Here is a 13599-nt window from a genome sequence, read left to right on the forward strand (position 1 = left end):
AGGGTGTCAGATCCCTTGGACCTGGAGTTACACACAGTTGTGAGTTGCCGTGTGGGTGCTGGAAATTGAACCCAGGTCCTTTGGAAAAGCAAACAGTGCTCTTAACCCCCAAGCCATCTCTCCAGCTCCAGGGATCCACACTCTTGCCTTACAGTCCCATGTGGCCAGTTCCTCATCCTCCTAAGGCAGCCCACCGGGACTTCTCCCATCCCTGTGGAACCTGGTACTCCTCTCCCCTGCATCCATCTTTGCTCTTTCCCCAGTGATGGGATCACTCCAGGTTGAGCAGGCTGTACCTCAGACACCAGCTTGAAGCAGAAGGAAGGAGTAAGGGTTGCGTCCAGGCCTTTGCTCAGCCTGTGTCTGAGGGGAACTGGAGGCTGAGACAGAGGAGAGGCAGAGAGAGACACAGAGAGGCAGAGGCAGTAGCAATTGGACAAGGAGAATGAGGAGAGCATTCTCGGAGACAGAAACTGAGACAAGATAGCAAAGGAGAAGAGGGCAAAAGAAAGAAGGAAGGAGACAGGGGGAGAGAGAAACAAAGGGAGCCAGTGCAAGAAAGGGTGGGGAGAAAAGAGAGCAGGCAGGGGCAGGGGGAGGGGCAGCATGGTCCGGGCTGGGGGGACCCTGACCCCAGCACGGGGGCCCAGCAGGCTCACCGCCCCACTGAGCTCGGGTTTCAGGACTTGGAGAGCCCAGATTCGGTAACAAATGCATGTGTAACATATTATGAAGAAAGCCTTAAAAAGCCCTCGTTTATCGCTGTTTACGTTATGTGATTGAGGGGAGAATTTGCCAAGACCAAAGGTTACTGCTGGTGTTTCTGTGACGAATATTACCTCAAACTAAGGCAATTAGCTTCAAGGAAGCGTGCGCTGCCTCGGGAGGGTTCTTGGGAGTGAAAGGCCTGATGGATTCTGAGGGTACCAAGGTCTTCAACAGGGAGCACGGTCTTCAGTGTTGCACGCGGGCCCTCTGTGTGTGTGAGGTCTGACACCAAGCCTGGCAGGCCTCAGTTTCCCTTTCTGTGGGATGGGGAGGGGGTAGGCTGCATGCAGACATTCCAGGGCTCCCTAGGGTGGACACATGCTCCATTGGCTTGGCTTCCTGGGGCTGTTTTCGCTCACGACTTAGCTCATCACGTTCCCCCCTCCCCTCCTTGAGACAATTATGGAAATTGCCTGAGCAGTAATTAGTGAACGGTAATTAGTAACTGCTTTTTTTCCAAGAAGGACAGAGGTGAGAAACCCACCAAGGGGCCCCCCTCCTCGCCTTCCCGAGCTCGAAGGGAGCGCCTTGTGCATCAGACCAGACCTGGGGTGCCTCAGTTTCCCCATCTGAATGCAAGGTGATGGCAGTACTTCCGTCATAGGGTGGGTGACCCTGTGCCCCCCCCAGAGGGGGTCATCACTAGCTCAGCCAACCAGGTTCCCAGAGTTTGAGAGTCTGAAGCAGAGTCTGAGAGGGAGCAGAAAGAGCCAGGAGCCTGCTGTGCCGCCCCCTTGCTTCCTGCTCTAGGAACCTTAAAAGCCAACCAGTCAGAGTCACAGAGGTGCCGCTGCTGTGCCCTCCTACAGCATGGAGTAAACTCGAGGCCCTGCAAAGGTGGGAGAGACAAGTGCCCAGGGGAGCCAGGGGCCAGCAGACACATCCCTGTACCAGCCCCAGGGTCGCCTGGCTCTGCTCCTCACTGTTTTTCATGGGTTGGTCTCAAGTCTCCGTTCTACCCCTCCCCATCCATTTATTTGGTGGGGGAGATGGCATGTGTGTGACAGTCAGCCTGCTGTTTTAGGAGCTGGTTCTCTCCTTTGCCTGCTGAGCCACGTCGCTGGTCCTCCACCTTAGGACACTTTAAGACAGGGTGGGGCTCTCACCGAACCTGAAGCTGGCTGTTTCAGTGGCACTGACTGTTCAGCACCCCCTGCCCACCCCCCGCCCTGCCCCCGGGCCCTCCTGTTTGCAGGAGGCCAGCTTTGGGGTTATAGACTCACACTGCTCTACCCAGGCATTTCCCTGGATGGGGTGCTCGAGGTCTGAACTCAGGCCATCATCCCTGTGCGGCCAGCAGCTTGTTGACTGAGGCCTCTGTCCTCTGCTGGCCTCAGAGGGGCCTTTGGGTCCCCTGTGGGAAGCAGAGATGGCCAGGGTGTGCAGACTCTCAGCCTGTTCCTCAGTGTGCTCTGAGGCCAGGCCTCTGCACTGCTCTCGTATTCCTGTCTCAGAGTCTGTGTATCCTCAGCTCTCCTGTAGCTCGAGGACACCCTGAGAGCCCAGCAAGTGTTCTTGCTTCGGGCCCAGAGTGCTCCCAGATGATCTTCCTAGTGTGCCCCCGTTTGCAGAAAGTACGTACTCTTCCTCAGCGTGTGGACTACGTGGGGAAATATTTTCCAAAGGTCAGCTTGCCAATTACGCTTAGACTATACAAGTTCACTCATTATTTATTTATTTGTTTATTTATTTATTTATTTATTTATGCCACGTTTTACTGTGGCCAAGCTCACTGATTTCATAAAGATACCGTTTAGCTGAGGGAGGTAGGGGGCTGGACCTCGCACACAGTTAACTGCTGGCCGTAGCCATAACTACTGATTTCCTATCATTTGTGTGGTGGGGAACATTTCTATCCCCCACCCCTAAAAAAATTATGGCCTGTAGGAACCAGACAGCATCTCCATTGCCCAGCAGGAAATTACAGAGATTTTCTTACTGACTTAACATTAAGCCCAAGTTTATAAAGTCTTGCTTGGTTTCACTGGCTCCGCTGTGAATGATGTTGGCTGCTGTGAATGAGAGGTGTTCAAGGCCATCACGTTAGTGTTGAGTGATGCAGCTGAGTCCCTAACTCATGGGATTGTAGTCCTGAGGACTCAGGGATGACTGTAGAGATGGGCAGAAGGCACTGGAACCTCTGGGTCCTGGGGAAAAGAGAGAAGAATGCAGAATGCACGCCTCCATTCAGGGGTTGGGAAATATATCACAGATCAGGCCAGTGCTCCTGTCTGTAAGATGAGGGCCCCAAAGCAGAGCCTTTAAGTGACAGGGAGGATGGATCCAAGGAGTGCAATGGAGACAGTTTGGGCAGCTGGGTATTGGGTACTGGAGGGCTGGATCCTTTAAGAACAGGGCTACAGGTTCAGTGAGAGAACTTGCCTCAAAAAGGAGCTGGGTGTGATGATGAATGCCTTTAATCCCAGCACTCAGGAGGCAGAGGCAGGTGGATATTTACAAGTCCAAGGCCAACATGGTCAACCTATTGGGTACCTGGCCAGGCAAAGTTATATGGTAAGACCGTGACTCCAAAAAAAAAAAAAAAATAGAAGGTGGATAGGAGGGTAGGGTAAAAGAGGGAGAGTGAGGAGGGGTAACTAACCTCTTGGAAAAGCCATATTAAAGCCTACTAGTGTAGATGCTTCCTGAAATACATATACCTACAAGAACATATACAAAACGTTTAAGGTTAGTTACCCTATAAACAGGGCAACAATGTCCATAATAGACATAACAGGCTAGCAAATAAAAAGCTCAGTGGCAGGCATGGGTTGTTGATTTTTGAACTTGTTGGTCAGTGGAATTCATAGATCTCTGAACATTATAAGCTATTTCCTTGGTTACCCTCCAGAACTTGATGGTGAGACCCTCTTGCTGAGGACATGACATACCTGAGTTACGGCACATGGAGAAATCAAGTTGGTACTGACCCGGGAGCTTCATCCCTGCTGCCTGGTGCTAAAAGCTGCTATGTGCATTACCAGAGAGGAAAAATAATCCTCAATCACAGCAAGCTACAGTGATGACTGGCAAGATATGTCCAGTGATGCAATAGTGGCACAGATGTCATGGAAGTAATCAACCAATTCCCAGTTGAATTTAAGGCCTGCTCCACATGATGAAAGCCTTACCTAGCACAGTTACAGACCAAGAAACCATGATTAGACAGGTCAGGTGCCCTCGGGGGCAGCCTATTACTATTACTCTGTTAAATAGACAGTATTAAACTGACTCCTAATGACTTACCACTAGACCCATAGACTAGTGTAGCACTGAACCCTCATGAAAGCAGTTTCTTTCTGCGGTAGATGGTGATTAACACAGAGATCCACAGCTGGCCACCATGCAGAGATTGTGGGGTGCTCAGCCCCTCCTCTCAAGGTTCAAGATTATGATGGAAGAGGGGGTAGAAAGAATACAAGGGCCAGAGGTGGTAAAGGACTTTGATGTGAGCAGTGTCTTCTGGACACAACAGGGCAGTGGCACTTATGAGCTCACCATGGATCTGCTAGCTTGCACAAGACCTGTGTAAGCTCAAGCCAGACGAATATTAGCATGAAGAGGGGAGGCGGGCAGACTGTGCCACCCATCCCTGAGAAGTGTTGAGAACTGATAGTGGCTGGGAGAGGGAGAGTCAGTTTTCTCTGAGTTTGATCCCTGGTAGGTTGGCCATAGTCGAAGGGATATTCCACCCCTAAGGGTATTTGAGCAACACACACTGGACTCAAGGGATTGTGAAATAGATGTCCCCTGTAGGGCCAAGCATGCCACAGTCATTTATTCTTTACACTTGGAGCAGTTGTGAATCTCCGTGTTAATCACTACCAATTGCCAGAAGAAGCCTCTCTAATGAGGGTTCAGAAGTCCATTAATCTATGTGTATAGTGATAAGCTGTTAGAAGTCAGCTTAGTACGATGTCCATAATACTCAAGTGATTTCGTCTTACTTGGCTTTCAGGATTAGTTACCAAACAAAATGAGTTTGTGGTAGGAAGAGTCCTGCGAGGGAGTGAAGTAGGCGCTTTGTAACATTGTGACCACTCACCCAGCCCAAGGCCTTTGCAAAATGGCCAGACATCATCAGGAGGAGGTCAGATGGCTTGTGAAGAGCGACGATGAATTATGAAGGGTGAAATGGAGGGTGCCTCCTATCACGATGCTCTACTCAACATTGCTCTGTTGACAGGACAGCCGACACAAGCAATGGAATATTTAAGTGCTACGGTGGACCTTGCTAACTTCTTTTTAAAAATATTCTCTAAGATGCTGCATCCCAAGATCAATTTGCATTTACTTGGGAAGTCATGACAGTGGCCTTCAGAGTACAGGTTGCCGGCTGAGGAGGACCCTGACCTCTGTTCATCCACGTGCAGCACCAGCTGCTGAAAGTGCTGCTGACTGTGGGGAACAACTAGAGAGTAAGTCTCTGTCGCTGAGGACATCGCACGCTCTAGATGCAGGACGTGGGGAAGTCGGGCTGGGGCCAAGCTGGAGGGCCTTTCTGTTTGGACTTAAGGCCCGGTCTATAGTGGAGAACCTACCTTTGATGCTTGTGATGACCGATCTAGGCAAAAATGGCAAACCCGTGAAGTGAGAACCCCAGGTGAAGAATTGTCTTCATTCAGAGTGACCCACGAGCATGTCTATACGGCATTTTCTTGATTGCTAATGGATGTAAGCAATCCGTACCACTGGGTCCCTAGGCTGGTGCGCCTGGGTTGAATGAGAAAGGCACCTGACTGCGAGCCTGGGAGCAAGCCAGTGAGCAGTGTCCTCTGAGGTTTGTTGTAAATTCCTGCCCTGGCTTCTCTCCACAATGGACTGTAATCTGCAAACTGAAATAAGCTCCTCCCCAAGATGCTTCTGGCCCTGGTGTTTATCACAGCGGCGACAACGAGCAAACTAGAACAGTACTATAAGCAAGGACAAAACTGGGGGCTGGGGAAGCCATGAGTCCCAGGAAGTTACCACTATTGTCTGGCTAGACATGTGCCTGTCATGTCTAACATGTGTTGACGCCTAAAGGATGCTGTCTGTGTTAGCCACGGTTGATTCGACATCTTTTTGCAGTGAGTAGTGGTCACTACAGAAACTCCTATAACTGACTGACCTGCTACAAAGAGATTTCTGTCATGGTCTACACTGTGGCTTAACATCCCAGGGTTTAGACCTAAATGGAATAAAATGATTGTAAATCTAGACCACCCCCTCCAAGGCTCAGGGGTATAACGGAAAATGAAGCAAAAAGGATGCAAGAGCGGAAGGATGAGGTGGAGAGCTATGTATGTTGCTTCTGCTTTGGAAACGGCCTTTGCCTTCTTGAAACATGGCAATGGCAAAATCTGTCTAGGCACACCATCAGGACTCTAGCACTGTCATGGACAGAGAGGAGAGCGTAATGGAAGTTTGGGTTTCTTTAAAAACTCGGTTATGTTATGTAAACATGTTTTTATTTTAATCGCAGGTGTGGGATTTTAGTTTGTCCTTTAGTTTGTCCACAGCTGATAATTGCCTCCTGCAGGGTCGTGGTCTTTGCCAGCTGGAGTTAGTTGAAGGCTGAGGACTGTGAAGGGTATAAATACCAGAGCCCAGAGAGAGAAGGCATGGCAGCTTGGAGGAGACAGACGGAGAATTGCTTGCTGCGTTTGCTGTGCTTGCTGGTCTGCTGGTTTGCTGATTACCTGGACTGCTGGCTATCCAGACTACTGAGACTGATTTTGCCCCCAAAAGAACCCAATGGCCCTACCCTGCTGGAAGAAGTAAAGAGGACTAGCCTTTCTCTTCCAGTCTTCTTTCTTTCCTCCCTGGGGTTGATGGTTTGGAAGGGAGAGCCTTTAAGGAACCCCCAATAAAGTAGAGTTTAAAAAAACTAGCGCCTACCCCTGCACGGTGGCACACACCTTTAAGCCCAGCACTTAGGGAGGCAGAGACAGGCAGATCTCTGTGAGTTTGAGGCCAGCCTAGCTTACAAATTGAGTCCAGGACATCCAAGGCTACACAGAGAAACCCTGTCTTAAAAAAACAGTCAAGCAAACAAACAAAACACAAAACAAACAAAAACCTAGATCCTACAGGAAAGAATCATAAGATTCAGGGGCTTCCATGGCTCATGACCTTCAGGAAATCCTCCCAAAGTCTGATAAGGTAGCTGCCTATTCATCACCTAGGAGGTCCCTCAAGGGTATAGGTTTTCATGTGTTGCCTGTGGCGTAGGTGCCCCTAAACTGCTCACAGGATACCCCAGCAATGTATCTGCCACCCCAACCTCCCAAAGAAACCAAAACTATGACATTTCTAGAAGATATAAGGGTTTGCTTCTAGCCAAGTTAAAAACAAAACAAAACAAAACAAAACAAAACCTTGCAATTTTTACCTGGTCACAGTTTAACCAGCCCCAGGACTTAGAATGCCAGCTGTACCCTAACAAACTCAGTAAGTTTAACTACAAGAAGGTTAGAAGCGTCTACTTGGCAGCAAGTATTATTAATGCAGTGAAAATACAAGCTACAAGACAAAAAGTGTTTACAGGACATCTTCAAAACCAGAGATGGGGGATCCAATTTAAGAATGGCCTGGGGAGCTGAGCATGGTAGCACATGCCTTTAATCCCAGCACTCAGTAGGCAGAGGCAGATGAATTTCTGTGAGTTCGAATTTCTAGCCTAGTCTACATAGCAAGTTCCAGGACAGCCAGGACTCCACACACAGAAACAGTTTTTGTTTGTCTTGAAAAACAAAACAACAACAAAGAAAGAGCAAAAGAACGAAAGAAAAGAGAACCAGTTTCTTCAACTTGCCCTGTTTTCCACATGAATAAATAAAATATGTGCAATTTAAAACTTAAAATTGGCAAAGCTTTGAATAAGCGCTTCACCAATGAATGTATATGGATGGGAACAGGCACAGGAAGAGATACTGAACATCACTGAGTCATTGGGGCACACAAGTAAAAGCACAGTACTGGGCATGCTTACTGGCCCTGCTAAAATAGAAGCATCTGAAAAGCTTGTGGGAGTGTGGAGGGAATGTAGCCAGTTGGTACAAAGGCTGCAGAAGACAATTCAACCCTTTGATAAGATGTACAGAGGTATGTCAACATGAGGCCCTTTGCAGACCTACTCCCGGAGGAAAAAGCAGAGCTGGCAACAGCGATTAAAATCCCGACAATGAGAAGTCTCTGGAGAGTGTCCTCAGGGTATACACTAAATGAGCGATCTATTCACGGAGGCATAATACCACTCAGTGAGAGTGACAAGAACCAGCGAATTCACCGCCTCCCCACCCCCCCTGGACTGGCAGAAGCTTTAAGAGATGGGTTTAGTGGGGAGTGATTAGGTCTTTAGTGGGGATTAGAGCTTTCTTAACAGGACATTCTTACTCTTGTAGGAAGTCTGAATGCGGTTGTGATAAGCGTCTAGTGCCTCCCTCGTGTCTCTTGCATCCTGTCTTTCCTTGTGACCTCTGCCCCCCTTTCTCACAAACTCTTGCTGGTTTACAATGCCATGGGTCCCTAGCCCCAGAACTGATGAGATGCCCTTGACATTCTAGATCTACGAGCTAAATAAATATCTACTTTGAAAGAAAACAAAACAAAACAAAACAAAACCTAGCCTAGCACAGTAACACCAAATGGACTAAAGATGATAGGTCAAATGGAGTTTCTCTCTCTTCTTTCCCTTCTGGGTCAGGGGAGCATACTGTGCCTTACTGATGGGAACAGATTCCCAGCTACTCCGGCATATTCTGCTAAGTGCAGAGGAGACTTCAGTAACTTATTATTGTGCTAATTCCATATGGCAGAGATTCTGCCCCAGAACACTGTATCACAAAAGAAGACTGGTACCACATTCTGTCTGAGAAAGACTCTCTGCACCCCAAAAAGTAAAGATGCGAAGACCAGAGACTGTACTTCATGCATAGCACAGAGCTTTTCCCCAAGAGGACAAAAAACCTGTACGAAGAGGATTCCAAGGCTAGGAGAGGTCTCAGCACGTAAAGCACCTGCTTTGCAGGATTAAGGACTAGAGTCTGGGCGTGCAGAGCCTGTGTAAGACCCGGATGTACCACCTGTAAGCCCAGAGTGTGGCCAGCAGAAATAGGGTATCCTTGGGGTAGGATGGCTAAGCGGACTAGCTGAAACAGTGAGCCCCAGATCAGCAAGAGACCCCGCCTCAATGATAAGGTAGAGAGCAATGGAAAAGACACTGAGGTCAGGCTCAGGCCTCCACAGCCTGAATCACAGCCGCTCACCCAACACACATACACACATAGATGCACACAAGGAGAGGAGAGGTGGGCAGCCACTCCACAGAAAGACAGACATCTTTTGAGAGACCACGGAGAAGGTTAGGTCTATAGGTGCTGTGAAAAGTAGTTTCCTTTTAAGCCAAAACCTAGGCCCTCCAGCTGCCCGGAGAACCAAGGAAAGGGACAGCATAGAAGGGCCCTCCCACTCCCCGATGGGCCCAGAACAGAACACAAAAGCTGGCCTCAAAATTTTATCCCTTTCCTAATTTAATGGGACAAGACTGCTCAGAAATTTCCGATTCCAGGGCATTGTCAGAAACAATATAACCATCAGTCGGTAATGAATGCAGCCTGCAGATTGGAGAGTAATAACGAGCGGAGGGATGGAAGACGAGAGAGCTCAGGAAAGAGACAGACAGTCGAGTGAGCCCCAAATGAACACGCGTCACCCCGGCATGGCTCTGTGCACCCATGGCGAGGCCCTGTCAGGACAGGAGTTACACACTGTGTGTAAGCCCAGTCCCAGGGGATTCATGTGCCCCTCTGGCCTCCTTGGGTGCTCCATGCACATGGTACACAGACATACACACAAGCAAAACACCAATGCTCCAAAAAAAATTTTTTTTTAAATCTTCCAAAATTTAAGGTAGTCATTCAAGTATATTAAAAAAAACCATAAGCGACAAGAATTTTCTTCCTTTTAAAACATGTTTAAAAAGAAAACATATGAAACAACATGTATGTGTGGATGTTTACAAAGGACATTGGTGGAAACTGAGGGAATGACGGGCACAGTGTGGGGAATGCAACACACAGACCAGGGGGTAGAGTCAGGGATAGTAAATTAGAAGGTTAATGTGGTGTGTGCGTGTGTGTGCGTGTGTGTGTGTGTGTGTGTGTGTGAGACGTGTGTAGAACATAGGCCAATGCTGTAGGCCAGGCTGCCCAAACAGACTTACAGTCAACTGCTTCATGACAAGATTAGTGGGATAATTCAACAGAGCGGGAAAAATGGTTTTCTTCACAAGTGATACTGGGCTAGGTGTGTGCAGACAGGCGAGGCTCGGCCCTACCTCAATTACCCCCGCACAAAATGGTTTTTAAAAATCGACCTGGATTGATCTGGGGTGGGGAGATGGCTCAGCAGTTAAGAGCACTTGTTGCTTTTCCAGAGGCGAGGGCTACCTGGGGTGGCAGGCACCTGGAATCTTAGCGCCTGAGAGGTGAAGGCAAGAGAATTAAGAGTTCAAGGCCAGCAGCTCCGAAACCAGCCGGGGCTATATGAGACCTTGCCTCAGGTAAACAAAGAGAAAGAACCGGGAAGACAAATTCAAACTAGAACGGACAAAAAGCATTTGCCAAACATATCTGATAAGGATTTGATATCCAGTATTTTCTACATATAATTCCCACCTCTCAACAATAAGAAGAGAAATGACTCAGTTAAATAACAGGGAAATGACTGGGACAGATACTTCTCCCAGGAGAACGTGCGGATGATGGATAAGACGGGAAAATATGTCCAATAACGTCAGTCATAAGGAAATCAAAGTCGGAGCTGGAGAGAGTCCCTCAGGCTCACTAGATGGCCCTAATGAGCAGAGCTGGGCTGTGGGGAGGCTGGAGTCCTGGTGGCAGGAAGCCGCAGCCACTGCAGAAAACGATCCCAACTAAAATCCTGGCATGTTTAACCTGTGACTGCAGATGTCCCAGGGTAGTGTGTGTGTGTGTGTGTGTGTGTGTGTGTGTGTGTGTGTGCTCATTCTGGTGTAGTCACTCATGTGTGCTCATGTAGAGGCTGAAAGTCAACATTAAGTATCTTGCTTTAATGCTCTCCACTTTATTTTTTGAGGCAGGGTCTCTCACTGTGCCTGGAGCATGCTATTGATACTAGACCAGCTAGCCAGTAAGCTCTAGGGATCTACGCCCCCGACCCCACCCCATGCTCGGGCACTGGGTTAAAGATGCACGCTACTGCACCCAGCTTTTGTCACCTGGCTGCTAGGGATCCAAACTCACACCTCACGGTTGTGTAGCAAGTATTACCCAGTGAGCCGTCTCCCTGGCCGACAGAGCTGGCTTAAAAACGTACCAGCTTTCACACTTTGCCTACTGTCTTTTCTTGTACTTACGTTAACTTTCAATAAGGCAAACAGAATTCTGTCTCTGTGTGCTTTGATTCTAAAAAAAAATTGTGTTTGAGGCTGGAGAGGTGCTCAGTGGTTGAGGACATTTCTTTCTCTCCCAAGGACCAAGTTCTGGTCCCTGCACCTTCACAGGGCAGTTCACGGTCACACCAGGGCAGCAGGGCGTCCAACACCCTCTTTTGACCTCCTTGGGCACTTGTAGGCATGTGCACAGGCACACATAAATAATCGAACACATCTTTTTAAATTGTATCCGAAAGGAAAATTGCATCCTGATGTAGCCTGGCATTCTAGCAATAGTAACAAACACTACATTTCCTCGTCCAATAGCATATACTGAATATAAATATAGGGGACAGAGGGGAGAGAATCCCTGGACCTCGTTGGCCAGTCAGACTAGCTGAATCAGGCGAGCAAGAGACAACCCTCCCCCCCCCAAAAAAAAAGGTAGAGAACAAAGGAGGAAATCACCGACATTGACCTGTGTCTTCCATATGCACACATTTGCGCATGTGCGTAGTGTGCTCACACCGGTAGAAACACACACACACACACACACACACACACACACACACAGCATACCTCCTCCACGCTTAGCAATCAGCTGACCTCGGTTTACCCACACCAGCTTTAGGAGTTGATCATGGGAGCTCGGAGGCCTGGAGACACAGATGCTCCCGGGCCGTCTTCCTGTGGCTCCCAAGCCTTGGTACCTCCATCCGTAAACTGGAAGTGTTGAGCTACCCCATAGGCTTTATGGGTTGACTCCTGTGTCCTTCCCCACAGGCCGTGCATGTGGAAGGCCTCATGCTCAGGTGGTGCTGCCGCTTGGAGGGTTGGGGGGTGGGTGGGCAGCAGAAACTGCAGAAGACTGGATCTAGCTGCTCACTGAGTGCCTTTGAATGGGAGCCGGCCATGGCTCTTCCCCTCTCTGTGACTCTCTGTGTGCCAGGAATCCAGTGGCCTCACTCCACCATGTCCGTCAGCCGCAACGCTCTGTACAAAGCTCAGCGCCAGCGTGCCCAGAAGCTGTCCACACAGCCCTCTCCTCTGCCTTTTGACTTACGCTGGGCGCTTTGTCACAGTGTGCGAAAGGTGACTAGCAAAGATTGCCAGAGCATCTTTCTAAGGCGTCAAGGGGGACCTGCCCGCGGGATAGCTAGTGTACATGGTGCCAAGGAAGATGGCCTCTTACACTCCACCGGCAAAGGACACACAGTCCGGCCTGGGCTCCAGGGAAGGAAGAGATGGGAGAAGGGAAGGAGAGGAGGTCTGGGACTCATGAGGGAATCCAGACTAGTTGGAGAGTGATGGGTGAGAAACCCGGGAGGGGCTGGAGCAGGTTCCAGGACAAAGGGGAATCCAAGGTGACAGCCAGGGTCCTGGGGTGATGGGCCTCTCAAAGTCCCTTCAGCAAATGCTGGCCTCACTGTCCAGGCAGGCTTCCCAGGGCCCATCAGCACAGCATTCTGGGACATCCCACAGATTTCAGCAGCCTCACCTGGGCAAGGGAGGGGGAGGGGGAGGAAGGGGACCCTCCTGTAACCCACACTCAGCTCAGTGTCCCACACAAAGAACCCTGTGGCCCCTCAGGAACAAGGGGTCCCTCTCTGCCCTTTAGGCTCCTCACAGGTGAGGGTGGGGTCACAGGGATGGACACAACTCTTTACCCGAATGGCCCGTGCTTCCTCCAACAGCCACCCCTAAAGCTGAGCCCTGATCTGCTGCACCCCCAGGGCCTAGCTCTGGACAGCCTGACTGGGCTATGAATAGCACACAGCCCTTTTCCTTTCCAAATATAAAAATGTTTGCTTTCAATCAGGGGCGTCTAGGGAGATGGAAATTATAGGATTGGAGAGTGTCCTTGGGTAAAGAATGCCGAAAGCTCCGTAGGGCCTCTGATTAGGGCTGGAATAATTCCTGCTGTAATATAAACAAGCCTCGCTGGGCTAATGGGGGCGGGGGCGGGCCAGGAAATGGGGGCACATGCCACATCTTTGTTCTCCTCCCTCCCTGAATGCCAGTGAAGGAGGCCGGGCCTAGTGGCCCTCAGCCCAGCACCGGTGGGATCGTGGGCTGGTCCCTGCCCTTAGGGTCTGGCGTTCCCACGGTGGCAGGTAGGGACAGGCTTGTAGCAACCAGTGCTGGCTTCTGGGTGCCCTCCCTGCCTGCGATCAGATTAGGGCCAGCCGAGGGAGAAGACAGGCTGCCTGGGAGAACAGCACCCAAGCAGGCGTTTCTTCTCTATTTCCCCAACAGTCTGCTAACGGGTCAACAAACATTGCCTGGACTCTCCAGGTGACATTGATGGGGTGGAAACGCCCTCACCCATGAGTTACAAATACACCAAGGGTGAGTCTTTGCCACCATGGCAGGAGCAGTGATCTGGGAGGGGAACTTTTCACATCTACATCTATACCTGGCTCGGGACAGCTGTC

This window comes from Meriones unguiculatus, chromosome 19 (assembly GCF_030254825.1).
Source record: "Meriones unguiculatus strain TT.TT164.6M chromosome 19, Bangor_MerUng_6.1, whole genome shotgun sequence".
Lineage (NCBI taxonomy): Eukaryota > Metazoa > Chordata > Mammalia > Rodentia > Muridae > Meriones > Meriones unguiculatus.